General features: G+C 46.0%; 46 non-coding genes across 46 annotated transcripts; 16 read left to right on the forward strand and 30 right to left on the reverse strand.

Moving 5' to 3' along the window:
• Nucleotides 1-12: 12 nt before the first annotated feature.
• Trnaa-cgc (transfer RNA alanine (anticodon CGC)) lies at nt 13-84 on the forward strand. Its single transcript has one exon. It is a non-coding gene; the product is annotated as a tRNA-Ala (tRNA).
• A 275-nt stretch (nt 85-359) lies between these two features.
• Nucleotides 360-431, reverse strand: Trnac-gca (transfer RNA cysteine (anticodon GCA)). The gene has a single exon. It is a non-coding gene; the product is annotated as a tRNA-Cys (tRNA).
• A 318-nt stretch (nt 432-749) lies between these two features.
• Nucleotides 750-821, reverse strand: Trnaw-cca (transfer RNA tryptophan (anticodon CCA)). Its single transcript has one exon. It is a non-coding gene; the product is annotated as a tRNA-Trp (tRNA).
• Nucleotides 822-939: 118 nt separating this feature from the next.
• Trnaa-cgc (transfer RNA alanine (anticodon CGC)) lies at nt 940-1,011 on the forward strand. The gene has a single exon. It is a non-coding gene; the product is annotated as a tRNA-Ala (tRNA).
• A 275-nt stretch (nt 1,012-1,286) lies between these two features.
• Nucleotides 1,287-1,358, reverse strand: Trnac-gca (transfer RNA cysteine (anticodon GCA)). The gene has a single exon. It is a non-coding gene; the product is annotated as a tRNA-Cys (tRNA).
• Nucleotides 1,359-1,676: 318 nt separating this feature from the next.
• Nucleotides 1,677-1,748, reverse strand: Trnaw-cca (transfer RNA tryptophan (anticodon CCA)). Its single transcript has one exon. It is a non-coding gene; the product is annotated as a tRNA-Trp (tRNA).
• Nucleotides 1,749-1,866: 118 nt separating this feature from the next.
• On the forward strand, nt 1,867-1,938 carry Trnaa-cgc (transfer RNA alanine (anticodon CGC)). Its single transcript has one exon. It is a non-coding gene; the product is annotated as a tRNA-Ala (tRNA).
• Nucleotides 1,939-2,213: 275 nt separating this feature from the next.
• On the reverse strand, nt 2,214-2,285 carry Trnac-gca (transfer RNA cysteine (anticodon GCA)). Its single transcript has one exon. It is a non-coding gene; the product is annotated as a tRNA-Cys (tRNA).
• Nucleotides 2,286-2,603: 318 nt separating this feature from the next.
• Trnaw-cca (transfer RNA tryptophan (anticodon CCA)) lies at nt 2,604-2,675 on the reverse strand. Its single transcript has one exon. It is a non-coding gene; the product is annotated as a tRNA-Trp (tRNA).
• Nucleotides 2,676-2,793: 118 nt separating this feature from the next.
• Trnaa-cgc (transfer RNA alanine (anticodon CGC)) lies at nt 2,794-2,865 on the forward strand. The gene has a single exon. It is a non-coding gene; the product is annotated as a tRNA-Ala (tRNA).
• Nucleotides 2,866-3,140: 275 nt separating this feature from the next.
• Nucleotides 3,141-3,212, reverse strand: Trnac-gca (transfer RNA cysteine (anticodon GCA)). The gene has a single exon. It is a non-coding gene; the product is annotated as a tRNA-Cys (tRNA).
• Nucleotides 3,213-3,530: 318 nt separating this feature from the next.
• Nucleotides 3,531-3,602, reverse strand: Trnaw-cca (transfer RNA tryptophan (anticodon CCA)). Its single transcript has one exon. It is a non-coding gene; the product is annotated as a tRNA-Trp (tRNA).
• Nucleotides 3,603-3,720: 118 nt separating this feature from the next.
• Nucleotides 3,721-3,792, forward strand: Trnaa-cgc (transfer RNA alanine (anticodon CGC)). The gene has a single exon. It is a non-coding gene; the product is annotated as a tRNA-Ala (tRNA).
• A 275-nt stretch (nt 3,793-4,067) lies between these two features.
• On the reverse strand, nt 4,068-4,139 carry Trnac-gca (transfer RNA cysteine (anticodon GCA)). Its single transcript has one exon. It is a non-coding gene; the product is annotated as a tRNA-Cys (tRNA).
• Nucleotides 4,140-4,457: 318 nt separating this feature from the next.
• Nucleotides 4,458-4,529, reverse strand: Trnaw-cca (transfer RNA tryptophan (anticodon CCA)). The gene has a single exon. It is a non-coding gene; the product is annotated as a tRNA-Trp (tRNA).
• A 118-nt stretch (nt 4,530-4,647) lies between these two features.
• On the forward strand, nt 4,648-4,719 carry Trnaa-cgc (transfer RNA alanine (anticodon CGC)). The gene has a single exon. It is a non-coding gene; the product is annotated as a tRNA-Ala (tRNA).
• A 275-nt stretch (nt 4,720-4,994) lies between these two features.
• Nucleotides 4,995-5,066, reverse strand: Trnac-gca (transfer RNA cysteine (anticodon GCA)). The gene has a single exon. It is a non-coding gene; the product is annotated as a tRNA-Cys (tRNA).
• A 318-nt stretch (nt 5,067-5,384) lies between these two features.
• On the reverse strand, nt 5,385-5,456 carry Trnaw-cca (transfer RNA tryptophan (anticodon CCA)). The gene has a single exon. It is a non-coding gene; the product is annotated as a tRNA-Trp (tRNA).
• Nucleotides 5,457-5,574: 118 nt separating this feature from the next.
• Nucleotides 5,575-5,646, forward strand: Trnaa-cgc (transfer RNA alanine (anticodon CGC)). Its single transcript has one exon. It is a non-coding gene; the product is annotated as a tRNA-Ala (tRNA).
• Nucleotides 5,647-5,921: 275 nt separating this feature from the next.
• Nucleotides 5,922-5,993, reverse strand: Trnac-gca (transfer RNA cysteine (anticodon GCA)). The gene has a single exon. It is a non-coding gene; the product is annotated as a tRNA-Cys (tRNA).
• A 318-nt stretch (nt 5,994-6,311) lies between these two features.
• On the reverse strand, nt 6,312-6,383 carry Trnaw-cca (transfer RNA tryptophan (anticodon CCA)). The gene has a single exon. It is a non-coding gene; the product is annotated as a tRNA-Trp (tRNA).
• A 118-nt stretch (nt 6,384-6,501) lies between these two features.
• Trnaa-cgc (transfer RNA alanine (anticodon CGC)) lies at nt 6,502-6,573 on the forward strand. The gene has a single exon. It is a non-coding gene; the product is annotated as a tRNA-Ala (tRNA).
• A 275-nt stretch (nt 6,574-6,848) lies between these two features.
• Nucleotides 6,849-6,920, reverse strand: Trnac-gca (transfer RNA cysteine (anticodon GCA)). Its single transcript has one exon. It is a non-coding gene; the product is annotated as a tRNA-Cys (tRNA).
• Nucleotides 6,921-7,238: 318 nt separating this feature from the next.
• Trnaw-cca (transfer RNA tryptophan (anticodon CCA)) lies at nt 7,239-7,310 on the reverse strand. Its single transcript has one exon. It is a non-coding gene; the product is annotated as a tRNA-Trp (tRNA).
• A 118-nt stretch (nt 7,311-7,428) lies between these two features.
• Trnaa-cgc (transfer RNA alanine (anticodon CGC)) lies at nt 7,429-7,500 on the forward strand. Its single transcript has one exon. It is a non-coding gene; the product is annotated as a tRNA-Ala (tRNA).
• A 275-nt stretch (nt 7,501-7,775) lies between these two features.
• On the reverse strand, nt 7,776-7,847 carry Trnac-gca (transfer RNA cysteine (anticodon GCA)). Its single transcript has one exon. It is a non-coding gene; the product is annotated as a tRNA-Cys (tRNA).
• Nucleotides 7,848-8,165: 318 nt separating this feature from the next.
• Trnaw-cca (transfer RNA tryptophan (anticodon CCA)) lies at nt 8,166-8,237 on the reverse strand. Its single transcript has one exon. It is a non-coding gene; the product is annotated as a tRNA-Trp (tRNA).
• Nucleotides 8,238-8,355: 118 nt separating this feature from the next.
• On the forward strand, nt 8,356-8,427 carry Trnaa-cgc (transfer RNA alanine (anticodon CGC)). Its single transcript has one exon. It is a non-coding gene; the product is annotated as a tRNA-Ala (tRNA).
• A 275-nt stretch (nt 8,428-8,702) lies between these two features.
• Nucleotides 8,703-8,774, reverse strand: Trnac-gca (transfer RNA cysteine (anticodon GCA)). The gene has a single exon. It is a non-coding gene; the product is annotated as a tRNA-Cys (tRNA).
• Nucleotides 8,775-9,092: 318 nt separating this feature from the next.
• Trnaw-cca (transfer RNA tryptophan (anticodon CCA)) lies at nt 9,093-9,164 on the reverse strand. The gene has a single exon. It is a non-coding gene; the product is annotated as a tRNA-Trp (tRNA).
• A 118-nt stretch (nt 9,165-9,282) lies between these two features.
• Trnaa-cgc (transfer RNA alanine (anticodon CGC)) lies at nt 9,283-9,354 on the forward strand. Its single transcript has one exon. It is a non-coding gene; the product is annotated as a tRNA-Ala (tRNA).
• Nucleotides 9,355-9,629: 275 nt separating this feature from the next.
• Nucleotides 9,630-9,701, reverse strand: Trnac-gca (transfer RNA cysteine (anticodon GCA)). The gene has a single exon. It is a non-coding gene; the product is annotated as a tRNA-Cys (tRNA).
• A 318-nt stretch (nt 9,702-10,019) lies between these two features.
• On the reverse strand, nt 10,020-10,091 carry Trnaw-cca (transfer RNA tryptophan (anticodon CCA)). Its single transcript has one exon. It is a non-coding gene; the product is annotated as a tRNA-Trp (tRNA).
• Nucleotides 10,092-10,209: 118 nt separating this feature from the next.
• Nucleotides 10,210-10,281, forward strand: Trnaa-cgc (transfer RNA alanine (anticodon CGC)). The gene has a single exon. It is a non-coding gene; the product is annotated as a tRNA-Ala (tRNA).
• A 275-nt stretch (nt 10,282-10,556) lies between these two features.
• Trnac-gca (transfer RNA cysteine (anticodon GCA)) lies at nt 10,557-10,628 on the reverse strand. The gene has a single exon. It is a non-coding gene; the product is annotated as a tRNA-Cys (tRNA).
• Nucleotides 10,629-10,946: 318 nt separating this feature from the next.
• Nucleotides 10,947-11,018, reverse strand: Trnaw-cca (transfer RNA tryptophan (anticodon CCA)). The gene has a single exon. It is a non-coding gene; the product is annotated as a tRNA-Trp (tRNA).
• Nucleotides 11,019-11,136: 118 nt separating this feature from the next.
• Nucleotides 11,137-11,208, forward strand: Trnaa-cgc (transfer RNA alanine (anticodon CGC)). Its single transcript has one exon. It is a non-coding gene; the product is annotated as a tRNA-Ala (tRNA).
• Nucleotides 11,209-11,483: 275 nt separating this feature from the next.
• On the reverse strand, nt 11,484-11,555 carry Trnac-gca (transfer RNA cysteine (anticodon GCA)). The gene has a single exon. It is a non-coding gene; the product is annotated as a tRNA-Cys (tRNA).
• Nucleotides 11,556-11,873: 318 nt separating this feature from the next.
• On the reverse strand, nt 11,874-11,945 carry Trnaw-cca (transfer RNA tryptophan (anticodon CCA)). Its single transcript has one exon. It is a non-coding gene; the product is annotated as a tRNA-Trp (tRNA).
• Nucleotides 11,946-12,063: 118 nt separating this feature from the next.
• Trnaa-cgc (transfer RNA alanine (anticodon CGC)) lies at nt 12,064-12,135 on the forward strand. The gene has a single exon. It is a non-coding gene; the product is annotated as a tRNA-Ala (tRNA).
• A 275-nt stretch (nt 12,136-12,410) lies between these two features.
• On the reverse strand, nt 12,411-12,482 carry Trnac-gca (transfer RNA cysteine (anticodon GCA)). Its single transcript has one exon. It is a non-coding gene; the product is annotated as a tRNA-Cys (tRNA).
• A 318-nt stretch (nt 12,483-12,800) lies between these two features.
• On the reverse strand, nt 12,801-12,872 carry Trnaw-cca (transfer RNA tryptophan (anticodon CCA)). The gene has a single exon. It is a non-coding gene; the product is annotated as a tRNA-Trp (tRNA).
• A 118-nt stretch (nt 12,873-12,990) lies between these two features.
• Trnaa-cgc (transfer RNA alanine (anticodon CGC)) lies at nt 12,991-13,062 on the forward strand. Its single transcript has one exon. It is a non-coding gene; the product is annotated as a tRNA-Ala (tRNA).
• A 275-nt stretch (nt 13,063-13,337) lies between these two features.
• Nucleotides 13,338-13,409, reverse strand: Trnac-gca (transfer RNA cysteine (anticodon GCA)). The gene has a single exon. It is a non-coding gene; the product is annotated as a tRNA-Cys (tRNA).
• A 318-nt stretch (nt 13,410-13,727) lies between these two features.
• Trnaw-cca (transfer RNA tryptophan (anticodon CCA)) lies at nt 13,728-13,799 on the reverse strand. The gene has a single exon. It is a non-coding gene; the product is annotated as a tRNA-Trp (tRNA).
• Nucleotides 13,800-13,917: 118 nt separating this feature from the next.
• On the forward strand, nt 13,918-13,989 carry Trnaa-cgc (transfer RNA alanine (anticodon CGC)). Its single transcript has one exon. It is a non-coding gene; the product is annotated as a tRNA-Ala (tRNA).
• The last annotated feature ends 145 nt before the right edge of the window (nt 13,990-14,134 follow it).

Consider the following 14,134-nt stretch of genomic DNA (forward strand, 5'->3'; position numbering starts at 1 on the left):
AGTTGCTCTGGCGGGGGTGTAACTCAGTGGTAGAGTGTCTGCTTCGCATGCAGAAAGTCCTGGGTTCAAATCCCAGCTCCTCCAATTTTTGTTTCTCCGTGCAGCAGTACACGAAAACTTTTGCCTATCACCATATTCTATAAAATTCAGTGTACAAGATTCTTCCCCCAAGCAAGTGGATTTCGTACAGTTCGACCGCATGGCGGGAGGACGATGACCTGCAAGAGCCTGGGCTGCGATCCCCCCATTGAAATGTTGCTCCAAAGCCTTCGGTATGGCGTGCGGAGTGCATCTGAAACATGTTATTTGCAACTCACCGCGACAACCGTCATTTGTTTTTTCGAGATACTGAAAAATGAAGGGGGCACCCGGGATTGAACCGGGGACCTCTCGATCTGCAGTCGAATGCTCTACGACTGAGCTATACCCCCTTTCACGATCTTTCTATTCCCATAACTTAAGGAAAAATATTATACTCTGCCTGGCTAAAGACGTCTAATCGAGCAAAATATTGCGTAATCATTATCTCTCAGTTATATATTAGCGTTAAACGATATAAATATCAAAAATACTAGACAGTTCGCGCCTGGAGAAAGTGTGAGTCGGCGCCTACACTTTAATGTCAGAACGCGAAAATTGCACTAGTAGCTTTTTTCAAGCAAGTTCTGTTCGTCCGTTCTCTGTAATCGTTTGGTATCTGATTAAACTGACATACTCGCCTATGGCTTTCGTAAACGAAAATTTCACTGTGACCCCGACGTGATTTGAACACGCAACCTTCTGATCTGGAGTCAGACGCGCTACCGTTGCGCCACGGAGTCGACGCTGCTGAGGTCTTGTCATGAATAGGTTCCTCGAACACTTACTGTACCGTTCAAACCTAAGAAATAATGACAGTAGGATCCACGAGAGACTCGTCCCAGATGTAGTTGCTCTGGCGGGGGTGTAACTCAGTGGTAGAGTGTCTGCTTCGCATGCAGAAAGTCCTGGGTTCAAATCCCAGCTCCTCCAATTTTTGTTTCTCCGTGCAGCAGTACACGAAAACTTTTGCCTATCACCATATTCTATAAAATTCAGTGTACAAGATTCTTCCCCCAAGCAAGTGGATTTCGTACAGTTCGACCGCATGGCGGGAGGACGATGACCTGCAAGAGCCTGGGCTGCGATCCCCCCATTGAAATGTTGCTCCAAAGCCTTCGGTATGGCGTGCGGAGTGCATCTGAAACATGTTATTTGCAACTCACCGCGACAACCGTCATTTGTTTTTTCGAGATACTGAAAAATGAAGGGGGCACCCGGGATTGAACCGGGGACCTCTCGATCTGCAGTCGAATGCTCTACGACTGAGCTATACCCCCTTTCACGATCTTTCTATTCCCATAACTTAAGGAAAAATATTATACTCTGCCTGGCTAAAGACGTCTAATCGAGCAAAATATTGCGTAATCATTATCTCTCAGTTATATATTAGCGTTAAACGATATAAATATCAAAAATACTAGACAGTTCGCGCCTGGAGAAAGTGTGAGTCGGCGCCTACACTTTAATGTCAGAACGCGAAAATTGCACTAGTAGCTTTTTTCAAGCAAGTTCTGTTCGTCCGTTCTCTGTAATCGTTTGGTATCTGATTAAACTGACATACTCGCCTATGGCTTTCGTAAACGAAAATTTCACTGTGACCCCGACGTGATTTGAACACGCAACCTTCTGATCTGGAGTCAGACGCGCTACCGTTGCGCCACGGAGTCGACGCTGCTGAGGTCTTGTCATGAATAGGTTCCTCGAACACTTACTGTACCGTTCAAACCTAAGAAATAATGACAGTAGGATCCACGAGAGACTCGTCCCAGATGTAGTTGCTCTGGCGGGGGTGTAACTCAGTGGTAGAGTGTCTGCTTCGCATGCAGAAAGTCCTGGGTTCAAATCCCAGCTCCTCCAATTTTTGTTTCTCCGTGCAGCAGTACACGAAAACTTTTGCCTATCACCATATTCTATAAAATTCAGTGTACAAGATTCTTCCCCCAAGCAAGTGGATTTCGTACAGTTCGACCGCATGGCGGGAGGACGATGACCTGCAAGAGCCTGGGCTGCGATCCCCCCATTGAAATGTTGCTCCAAAGCCTTCGGTATGGCGTGCGGAGTGCATCTGAAACATGTTATTTGCAACTCACCGCGACAACCGTCATTTGTTTTTTCGAGATACTGAAAAATGAAGGGGGCACCCGGGATTGAACCGGGGACCTCTCGATCTGCAGTCGAATGCTCTACGACTGAGCTATACCCCCTTTCACGATCTTTCTATTCCCATAACTTAAGGAAAAATATTATACTCTGCCTGGCTAAAGACGTCTAATCGAGCAAAATATTGCGTAATCATTATCTCTCAGTTATATATTAGCGTTAAACGATATAAATATCAAAAATACTAGACAGTTCGCGCCTGGAGAAAGTGTGAGTCGGCGCCTACACTTTAATGTCAGAACGCGAAAATTGCACTAGTAGCTTTTTTCAAGCAAGTTCTGTTCGTCCGTTCTCTGTAATCGTTTGGTATCTGATTAAACTGACATACTCGCCTATGGCTTTCGTAAACGAAAATTTCACTGTGACCCCGACGTGATTTGAACACGCAACCTTCTGATCTGGAGTCAGACGCGCTACCGTTGCGCCACGGAGTCGACGCTGCTGAGGTCTTGTCATGAATAGGTTCCTCGAACACTTACTGTACCGTTCAAACCTAAGAAATAATGACAGTAGGATCCACGAGAGACTCGTCCCAGATGTAGTTGCTCTGGCGGGGGTGTAACTCAGTGGTAGAGTGTCTGCTTCGCATGCAGAAAGTCCTGGGTTCAAATCCCAGCTCCTCCAATTTTTGTTTCTCCGTGCAGCAGTACACGAAAACTTTTGCCTATCACCATATTCTATAAAATTCAGTGTACAAGATTCTTCCCCCAAGCAAGTGGATTTCGTACAGTTCGACCGCATGGCGGGAGGACGATGACCTGCAAGAGCCTGGGCTGCGATCCCCCCATTGAAATGTTGCTCCAAAGCCTTCGGTATGGCGTGCGGAGTGCATCTGAAACATGTTATTTGCAACTCACCGCGACAACCGTCATTTGTTTTTTCGAGATACTGAAAAATGAAGGGGGCACCCGGGATTGAACCGGGGACCTCTCGATCTGCAGTCGAATGCTCTACGACTGAGCTATACCCCCTTTCACGATCTTTCTATTCCCATAACTTAAGGAAAAATATTATACTCTGCCTGGCTAAAGACGTCTAATCGAGCAAAATATTGCGTAATCATTATCTCTCAGTTATATATTAGCGTTAAACGATATAAATATCAAAAATACTAGACAGTTCGCGCCTGGAGAAAGTGTGAGTCGGCGCCTACACTTTAATGTCAGAACGCGAAAATTGCACTAGTAGCTTTTTTCAAGCAAGTTCTGTTCGTCCGTTCTCTGTAATCGTTTGGTATCTGATTAAACTGACATACTCGCCTATGGCTTTCGTAAACGAAAATTTCACTGTGACCCCGACGTGATTTGAACACGCAACCTTCTGATCTGGAGTCAGACGCGCTACCGTTGCGCCACGGAGTCGACGCTGCTGAGGTCTTGTCATGAATAGGTTCCTCGAACACTTACTGTACCGTTCAAACCTAAGAAATAATGACAGTAGGATCCACGAGAGACTCGTCCCAGATGTAGTTGCTCTGGCGGGGGTGTAACTCAGTGGTAGAGTGTCTGCTTCGCATGCAGAAAGTCCTGGGTTCAAATCCCAGCTCCTCCAATTTTTGTTTCTCCGTGCAGCAGTACACGAAAACTTTTGCCTATCACCATATTCTATAAAATTCAGTGTACAAGATTCTTCCCCCAAGCAAGTGGATTTCGTACAGTTCGACCGCATGGCGGGAGGACGATGACCTGCAAGAGCCTGGGCTGCGATCCCCCCATTGAAATGTTGCTCCAAAGCCTTCGGTATGGCGTGCGGAGTGCATCTGAAACATGTTATTTGCAACTCACCGCGACAACCGTCATTTGTTTTTTCGAGATACTGAAAAATGAAGGGGGCACCCGGGATTGAACCGGGGACCTCTCGATCTGCAGTCGAATGCTCTACGACTGAGCTATACCCCCTTTCACGATCTTTCTATTCCCATAACTTAAGGAAAAATATTATACTCTGCCTGGCTAAAGACGTCTAATCGAGCAAAATATTGCGTAATCATTATCTCTCAGTTATATATTAGCGTTAAACGATATAAATATCAAAAATACTAGACAGTTCGCGCCTGGAGAAAGTGTGAGTCGGCGCCTACACTTTAATGTCAGAACGCGAAAATTGCACTAGTAGCTTTTTTCAAGCAAGTTCTGTTCGTCCGTTCTCTGTAATCGTTTGGTATCTGATTAAACTGACATACTCGCCTATGGCTTTCGTAAACGAAAATTTCACTGTGACCCCGACGTGATTTGAACACGCAACCTTCTGATCTGGAGTCAGACGCGCTACCGTTGCGCCACGGAGTCGACGCTGCTGAGGTCTTGTCATGAATAGGTTCCTCGAACACTTACTGTACCGTTCAAACCTAAGAAATAATGACAGTAGGATCCACGAGAGACTCGTCCCAGATGTAGTTGCTCTGGCGGGGGTGTAACTCAGTGGTAGAGTGTCTGCTTCGCATGCAGAAAGTCCTGGGTTCAAATCCCAGCTCCTCCAATTTTTGTTTCTCCGTGCAGCAGTACACGAAAACTTTTGCCTATCACCATATTCTATAAAATTCAGTGTACAAGATTCTTCCCCCAAGCAAGTGGATTTCGTACAGTTCGACCGCATGGCGGGAGGACGATGACCTGCAAGAGCCTGGGCTGCGATCCCCCCATTGAAATGTTGCTCCAAAGCCTTCGGTATGGCGTGCGGAGTGCATCTGAAACATGTTATTTGCAACTCACCGCGACAACCGTCATTTGTTTTTTCGAGATACTGAAAAATGAAGGGGGCACCCGGGATTGAACCGGGGACCTCTCGATCTGCAGTCGAATGCTCTACGACTGAGCTATACCCCCTTTCACGATCTTTCTATTCCCATAACTTAAGGAAAAATATTATACTCTGCCTGGCTAAAGACGTCTAATCGAGCAAAATATTGCGTAATCATTATCTCTCAGTTATATATTAGCGTTAAACGATATAAATATCAAAAATACTAGACAGTTCGCGCCTGGAGAAAGTGTGAGTCGGCGCCTACACTTTAATGTCAGAACGCGAAAATTGCACTAGTAGCTTTTTTCAAGCAAGTTCTGTTCGTCCGTTCTCTGTAATCGTTTGGTATCTGATTAAACTGACATACTCGCCTATGGCTTTCGTAAACGAAAATTTCACTGTGACCCCGACGTGATTTGAACACGCAACCTTCTGATCTGGAGTCAGACGCGCTACCGTTGCGCCACGGAGTCGACGCTGCTGAGGTCTTGTCATGAATAGGTTCCTCGAACACTTACTGTACCGTTCAAACCTAAGAAATAATGACAGTAGGATCCACGAGAGACTCGTCCCAGATGTAGTTGCTCTGGCGGGGGTGTAACTCAGTGGTAGAGTGTCTGCTTCGCATGCAGAAAGTCCTGGGTTCAAATCCCAGCTCCTCCAATTTTTGTTTCTCCGTGCAGCAGTACACGAAAACTTTTGCCTATCACCATATTCTATAAAATTCAGTGTACAAGATTCTTCCCCCAAGCAAGTGGATTTCGTACAGTTCGACCGCATGGCGGGAGGACGATGACCTGCAAGAGCCTGGGCTGCGATCCCCCCATTGAAATGTTGCTCCAAAGCCTTCGGTATGGCGTGCGGAGTGCATCTGAAACATGTTATTTGCAACTCACCGCGACAACCGTCATTTGTTTTTTCGAGATACTGAAAAATGAAGGGGGCACCCGGGATTGAACCGGGGACCTCTCGATCTGCAGTCGAATGCTCTACGACTGAGCTATACCCCCTTTCACGATCTTTCTATTCCCATAACTTAAGGAAAAATATTATACTCTGCCTGGCTAAAGACGTCTAATCGAGCAAAATATTGCGTAATCATTATCTCTCAGTTATATATTAGCGTTAAACGATATAAATATCAAAAATACTAGACAGTTCGCGCCTGGAGAAAGTGTGAGTCGGCGCCTACACTTTAATGTCAGAACGCGAAAATTGCACTAGTAGCTTTTTTCAAGCAAGTTCTGTTCGTCCGTTCTCTGTAATCGTTTGGTATCTGATTAAACTGACATACTCGCCTATGGCTTTCGTAAACGAAAATTTCACTGTGACCCCGACGTGATTTGAACACGCAACCTTCTGATCTGGAGTCAGACGCGCTACCGTTGCGCCACGGAGTCGACGCTGCTGAGGTCTTGTCATGAATAGGTTCCTCGAACACTTACTGTACCGTTCAAACCTAAGAAATAATGACAGTAGGATCCACGAGAGACTCGTCCCAGATGTAGTTGCTCTGGCGGGGGTGTAACTCAGTGGTAGAGTGTCTGCTTCGCATGCAGAAAGTCCTGGGTTCAAATCCCAGCTCCTCCAATTTTTGTTTCTCCGTGCAGCAGTACACGAAAACTTTTGCCTATCACCATATTCTATAAAATTCAGTGTACAAGATTCTTCCCCCAAGCAAGTGGATTTCGTACAGTTCGACCGCATGGCGGGAGGACGATGACCTGCAAGAGCCTGGGCTGCGATCCCCCCATTGAAATGTTGCTCCAAAGCCTTCGGTATGGCGTGCGGAGTGCATCTGAAACATGTTATTTGCAACTCACCGCGACAACCGTCATTTGTTTTTTCGAGATACTGAAAAATGAAGGGGGCACCCGGGATTGAACCGGGGACCTCTCGATCTGCAGTCGAATGCTCTACGACTGAGCTATACCCCCTTTCACGATCTTTCTATTCCCATAACTTAAGGAAAAATATTATACTCTGCCTGGCTAAAGACGTCTAATCGAGCAAAATATTGCGTAATCATTATCTCTCAGTTATATATTAGCGTTAAACGATATAAATATCAAAAATACTAGACAGTTCGCGCCTGGAGAAAGTGTGAGTCGGCGCCTACACTTTAATGTCAGAACGCGAAAATTGCACTAGTAGCTTTTTTCAAGCAAGTTCTGTTCGTCCGTTCTCTGTAATCGTTTGGTATCTGATTAAACTGACATACTCGCCTATGGCTTTCGTAAACGAAAATTTCACTGTGACCCCGACGTGATTTGAACACGCAACCTTCTGATCTGGAGTCAGACGCGCTACCGTTGCGCCACGGAGTCGACGCTGCTGAGGTCTTGTCATGAATAGGTTCCTCGAACACTTACTGTACCGTTCAAACCTAAGAAATAATGACAGTAGGATCCACGAGAGACTCGTCCCAGATGTAGTTGCTCTGGCGGGGGTGTAACTCAGTGGTAGAGTGTCTGCTTCGCATGCAGAAAGTCCTGGGTTCAAATCCCAGCTCCTCCAATTTTTGTTTCTCCGTGCAGCAGTACACGAAAACTTTTGCCTATCACCATATTCTATAAAATTCAGTGTACAAGATTCTTCCCCCAAGCAAGTGGATTTCGTACAGTTCGACCGCATGGCGGGAGGACGATGACCTGCAAGAGCCTGGGCTGCGATCCCCCCATTGAAATGTTGCTCCAAAGCCTTCGGTATGGCGTGCGGAGTGCATCTGAAACATGTTATTTGCAACTCACCGCGACAACCGTCATTTGTTTTTTCGAGATACTGAAAAATGAAGGGGGCACCCGGGATTGAACCGGGGACCTCTCGATCTGCAGTCGAATGCTCTACGACTGAGCTATACCCCCTTTCACGATCTTTCTATTCCCATAACTTAAGGAAAAATATTATACTCTGCCTGGCTAAAGACGTCTAATCGAGCAAAATATTGCGTAATCATTATCTCTCAGTTATATATTAGCGTTAAACGATATAAATATCAAAAATACTAGACAGTTCGCGCCTGGAGAAAGTGTGAGTCGGCGCCTACACTTTAATGTCAGAACGCGAAAATTGCACTAGTAGCTTTTTTCAAGCAAGTTCTGTTCGTCCGTTCTCTGTAATCGTTTGGTATCTGATTAAACTGACATACTCGCCTATGGCTTTCGTAAACGAAAATTTCACTGTGACCCCGACGTGATTTGAACACGCAACCTTCTGATCTGGAGTCAGACGCGCTACCGTTGCGCCACGGAGTCGACGCTGCTGAGGTCTTGTCATGAATAGGTTCCTCGAACACTTACTGTACCGTTCAAACCTAAGAAATAATGACAGTAGGATCCACGAGAGACTCGTCCCAGATGTAGTTGCTCTGGCGGGGGTGTAACTCAGTGGTAGAGTGTCTGCTTCGCATGCAGAAAGTCCTGGGTTCAAATCCCAGCTCCTCCAATTTTTGTTTCTCCGTGCAGCAGTACACGAAAACTTTTGCCTATCACCATATTCTATAAAATTCAGTGTACAAGATTCTTCCCCCAAGCAAGTGGATTTCGTACAGTTCGACCGCATGGCGGGAGGACGATGACCTGCAAGAGCCTGGGCTGCGATCCCCCCATTGAAATGTTGCTCCAAAGCCTTCGGTATGGCGTGCGGAGTGCATCTGAAACATGTTATTTGCAACTCACCGCGACAACCGTCATTTGTTTTTTCGAGATACTGAAAAATGAAGGGGGCACCCGGGATTGAACCGGGGACCTCTCGATCTGCAGTCGAATGCTCTACGACTGAGCTATACCCCCTTTCACGATCTTTCTATTCCCATAACTTAAGGAAAAATATTATACTCTGCCTGGCTAAAGACGTCTAATCGAGCAAAATATTGCGTAATCATTATCTCTCAGTTATATATTAGCGTTAAACGATATAAATATCAAAAATACTAGACAGTTCGCGCCTGGAGAAAGTGTGAGTCGGCGCCTACACTTTAATGTCAGAACGCGAAAATTGCACTAGTAGCTTTTTTCAAGCAAGTTCTGTTCGTCCGTTCTCTGTAATCGTTTGGTATCTGATTAAACTGACATACTCGCCTATGGCTTTCGTAAACGAAAATTTCACTGTGACCCCGACGTGATTTGAACACGCAACCTTCTGATCTGGAGTCAGACGCGCTACCGTTGCGCCACGGAGTCGACGCTGCTGAGGTCTTGTCATGAATAGGTTCCTCGAACACTTACTGTACCGTTCAAACCTAAGAAATAATGACAGTAGGATCCACGAGAGACTCGTCCCAGATGTAGTTGCTCTGGCGGGGGTGTAACTCAGTGGTAGAGTGTCTGCTTCGCATGCAGAAAGTCCTGGGTTCAAATCCCAGCTCCTCCAATTTTTGTTTCTCCGTGCAGCAGTACACGAAAACTTTTGCCTATCACCATATTCTATAAAATTCAGTGTACAAGATTCTTCCCCCAAGCAAGTGGATTTCGTACAGTTCGACCGCATGGCGGGAGGACGATGACCTGCAAGAGCCTGGGCTGCGATCCCCCCATTGAAATGTTGCTCCAAAGCCTTCGGTATGGCGTGCGGAGTGCATCTGAAACATGTTATTTGCAACTCACCGCGACAACCGTCATTTGTTTTTTCGAGATACTGAAAAATGAAGGGGGCACCCGGGATTGAACCGGGGACCTCTCGATCTGCAGTCGAATGCTCTACGACTGAGCTATACCCCCTTTCACGATCTTTCTATTCCCATAACTTAAGGAAAAATATTATACTCTGCCTGGCTAAAGACGTCTAATCGAGCAAAATATTGCGTAATCATTATCTCTCAGTTATATATTAGCGTTAAACGATATAAATATCAAAAATACTAGACAGTTCGCGCCTGGAGAAAGTGTGAGTCGGCGCCTACACTTTAATGTCAGAACGCGAAAATTGCACTAGTAGCTTTTTTCAAGCAAGTTCTGTTCGTCCGTTCTCTGTAATCGTTTGGTATCTGATTAAACTGACATACTCGCCTATGGCTTTCGTAAACGAAAATTTCACTGTGACCCCGACGTGATTTGAACACGCAACCTTCTGATCTGGAGTCAGACGCGCTACCGTTGCGCCACGGAGTCGACGCTGCTGAGGTCTTGTCATGAATAGGTTCCTCGAACACTTACTGTACCGTTCAAACCTAAGAAATAATGACAGTAGGATCCACGAGAGACTCGTCCCAGATGTAGTTGCTCTGGCGGGGGTGTAACTCAGTGGTAGAGTGTCTGCTTCGCATGCAGAAAGTCCTGGGTTCAAATCCCAGCTCCTCCAATTTTTGTTTCTCCGTGCAGCAGTACACGAAAACTTTTGCCTATCACCATATTCTATAAAATTCAGTGTACAAGATTCTTCCCCCAAGCAAGTGGATTTCGTACAGTTCGACCGCATGGCGGGAGGACGATGACCTGCAAGAGCCTGGGCTGCGATCCCCCCATTGAAATGTTGCTCCAAAGCCTTCGGTATGGCGTGCGGAGTGCATCTGAAACATGTTATTTGCAACTCACCGCGACAACCGTCATTTGTTTTTTCGAGATACTGAAAAATGAAGGGGGCACCCGGGATTGAACCGGGGACCTCTCGATCTGCAGTCGAATGCTCTACGACTGAGCTATACCCCCTTTCACGATCTTTCTATTCCCATAACTTAAGGAAAAATATTATACTCTGCCTGGCTAAAGACGTCTAATCGAGCAAAATATTGCGTAATCATTATCTCTCAGTTATATATTAGCGTTAAACGATATAAATATCAAAAATACTAGACAGTTCGCGCCTGGAGAAAGTGTGAGTCGGCGCCTACACTTTAATGTCAGAACGCGAAAATTGCACTAGTAGCTTTTTTCAAGCAAGTTCTGTTCGTCCGTTCTCTGTAATCGTTTGGTATCTGATTAAACTGACATACTCGCCTATGGCTTTCGTAAACGAAAATTTCACTGTGACCCCGACGTGATTTGAACACGCAACCTTCTGATCTGGAGTCAGACGCGCTACCGTTGCGCCACGGAGTCGACGCTGCTGAGGTCTTGTCATGAATAGGTTCCTCGAACACTTACTGTACCGTTCAAACCTAAGAAATAATGACAGTAGGATCCACGAGAGACTCGTCCCAGATGTAGTTGCTCTGGCGGGGGTGTAACTCAGTGGTAGAGTGTCTGCTTCGCATGCAGAAAGTCCTGGGTTCAAATCCCAGCTCCTCCAATTTTTGTTTCTCCGTGCAGCAGTACACGAAAACTTTTGCCTATCACCATATTCTATAAAATTCAGTGTACAAGATTCTTCCCCCAAGCAAGTGGATTTCGTACAGTTCGACCGCATGGCGGGAGGACGATGACCTGCAAGAGCCTGGGCTGCGATCCCCCCATTGAAATGTTGCTCCAAAGCCTTCGGTATGGCGTGCGGAGTGCATCTGAAACATGTTATTTGCAACTCACCGCGACAACCGTCATTTGTTTTTTCGAGATACTGAAAAATGAAGGGGGCACCCGGGATTGAACCGGGGACCTCTCGATCTGCAGTCGAATGCTCTACGACTGAGCTATACCCCCTTTCACGATCTTTCTATTCCCATAACTTAAGGAAAAATATTATACTCTGCCTGGCTAAAGACGTCTAATCGAGCAAAATATTGCGTAATCATTATCTCTCAGTTATATATTAGCGTTAAACGATATAAATATCAAAAATACTAGACAGTTCGCGCCTGGAGAAAGTGTGAGTCGGCGCCTACACTTTAATGTCAGAACGCGAAAATTGCACTAGTAGCTTTTTTCAAGCAAGTTCTGTTCGTCCGTTCTCTGTAATCGTTTGGTATCTGATTAAACTGACATACTCGCCTATGGCTTTCGTAAACGAAAATTTCACTGTGACCCCGACGTGATTTGAACACGCAACCTTCTGATCTGGAGTCAGACGCGCTACCGTTGCGCCACGGAGTCGACGCTGCTGAGGTCTTGTCATGAATAGGTTCCTCGAACACTTACTGTACCGTTCAAACCTAAGAAATAATGACAGTAGGATCCACGAGAGACTCGTCCCAGATGTAGTTGCTCTGGCGGGGGTGTAACTCAGTGGTAGAGTGTCTGCTTCGCATGCAGAAAGTCCTGGGTTCAAATCCCAGCTCCTCCAATTTTTGTTTCTCCGTGCAGCAGTACACGAAAACTTTTGCCTATCACCATATTCTATAAAATTCAGTGTACAAGATTCTTCCCCCAAGCAAGTGGATTTCGTACAGTTCGACCGCATGGCGGGAGGACGATGACCTGCAAGAGCCTGGGCTGCGTTCCCCCCATTGAAATGTTGCTCCAAAGCCTTCGGTATGGCGTGCGGAGTGCATCTGAAACATGTTATTTGCAACTCACCGCGACAACCGTCATTTGTTTTTTCGAGATACTGAAAAATGAAGGGGGCACCCGGGATTGAACCGGGGACCTCTCGATCTGCAGTCGAATGCTCTACGACTGAGCTATACCCCCTTTCACGATCTTTCTATTCCCATAACTTAAGGAAAAATATTATACTCTGCCTGGCTAAAGACGTCTAATCGAGCAAAATATTGCGTAATCATTATCTCTCAGTTATATATTAGCGTTAAACGATATAAATATCAAAAATACTAGACAGTTCGCGCCTGGAGAAAGTGTGAGTCGGCGCCTACACTTTAATGTCAGAACGCGAAAATTGCACTAGTAGCTTTTTTCAAGCAAGTTCTGTTCGTCCGTTCTCTGTAATCGTTTGGTATCTGATTAAACTGACATACTCGCCTATGGCTTTCGTAAACGAAAATTTCACTGTGACCCCGACGTGATTTGAACACGCAACCTTCTGATCTGGAGTCAGACGCGCTACCGTTGCGCCACGGAGTCGACGCTGCTGAGGTCTTGTCATGAATAGGTTCCTCGAACACTTACTGTACCGTTCAAACCTAAGAAATAATGACAGTAGGATCCACGAGAGACTCGTCCCAGATGTAGTTGCTCTGGCGGGGGTGTAACTCAGTGGTAGAGTGTCTGCTTCGCATGCAGAAAGTCCTGGGTTCAAATCCCAGCTCCTCCAATTTTTGTTTCTCCGTGCAGCAGTACACGAAAACTTTTGCCTATCACCATATTCTATAAAATTCAGTGTACAAGATTCTTCCCCCAAGCAAGTGGATTTCGTACAGTTCGACCGCATGGCGGGAGGACGATGACCTGCAAGAGCCTGGGCTGCGATCCCCCCATTGAAATGTTGCTCCAAAGCCTTCGGTATGGCGTGCGGAGTGCATCTGAAACATGTTATTTGCAACTCACCGCGACAACCGTCATTTGTTTTTTCGAGATACTGAAAAATGAAGGGGGCACCCGGGATTGAACCGGGGACCTCTCGATCTGCAGTCGAATGCTCTACGACTGAGCTATACCCCCTTTCACGATCTTTCTATTCCCATAACTTAAGGAAAAATATTATACTCTGCCTGGCTAAAGACGTCTAATCGAGCAAAATATTGCGTAATCATTATCTCTCAGTTATATATTAGCGTTAAACGATATAAATATCAAAAATACTAGACAGTTCGCGCCTGGAGAAAGTGTGAGTCGGCGCCTACACTTTAATGTCAGAACGCGAAAATTGCACTAGTAGCTTTTTTCAAGCAAGTTCTGTTCGTCCGTTCTCTGTAATCGTTTGGTATCTGATTAAACTGACATACTCGCCTATGGCTTTCGTAAACGAAAATTTCACTGTGACCCCGACGTGATTTGAACACGCAACCTTCTGATCTGGAGTCAGACGCGCTACCGTTGCGCCACGGAGTCGACGCTGCTGAGGTCTTGTCATGAATAGGTTCCTCGAACACTTACTGTACCGTTCAAACCTAAGAAATAATGACAGTAGGATCCACGAGAGACTCGTCCCAGATGTAGTTGCTCTGGCGGGGGTGTAACTCAGTGGTAGAGTGTCTGCTTCGCATGCAGAAAGTCCTGGGTTCAAATCCCAGCTCCTCCAATTTTTGTTTCTCCGTGCAGCAGTACACGAAAACTTTTGCCTATCACCATATTCTATAAAATTCAGTGTACAAGATTCTTCCCCCAAGCAAGTGGATTTCGTACAGTTCGACCGCATGGCGGGAGGACGATGACCTGCAAGAGCC

Source organism: Schistocerca nitens, unplaced genomic scaffold, assembly GCF_023898315.1.
Source record: "Schistocerca nitens isolate TAMUIC-IGC-003100 unplaced genomic scaffold, iqSchNite1.1 HiC_scaffold_16, whole genome shotgun sequence".
Taxonomy (NCBI): Eukaryota; Metazoa; Arthropoda; class Insecta; order Orthoptera; family Acrididae; genus Schistocerca; species Schistocerca nitens.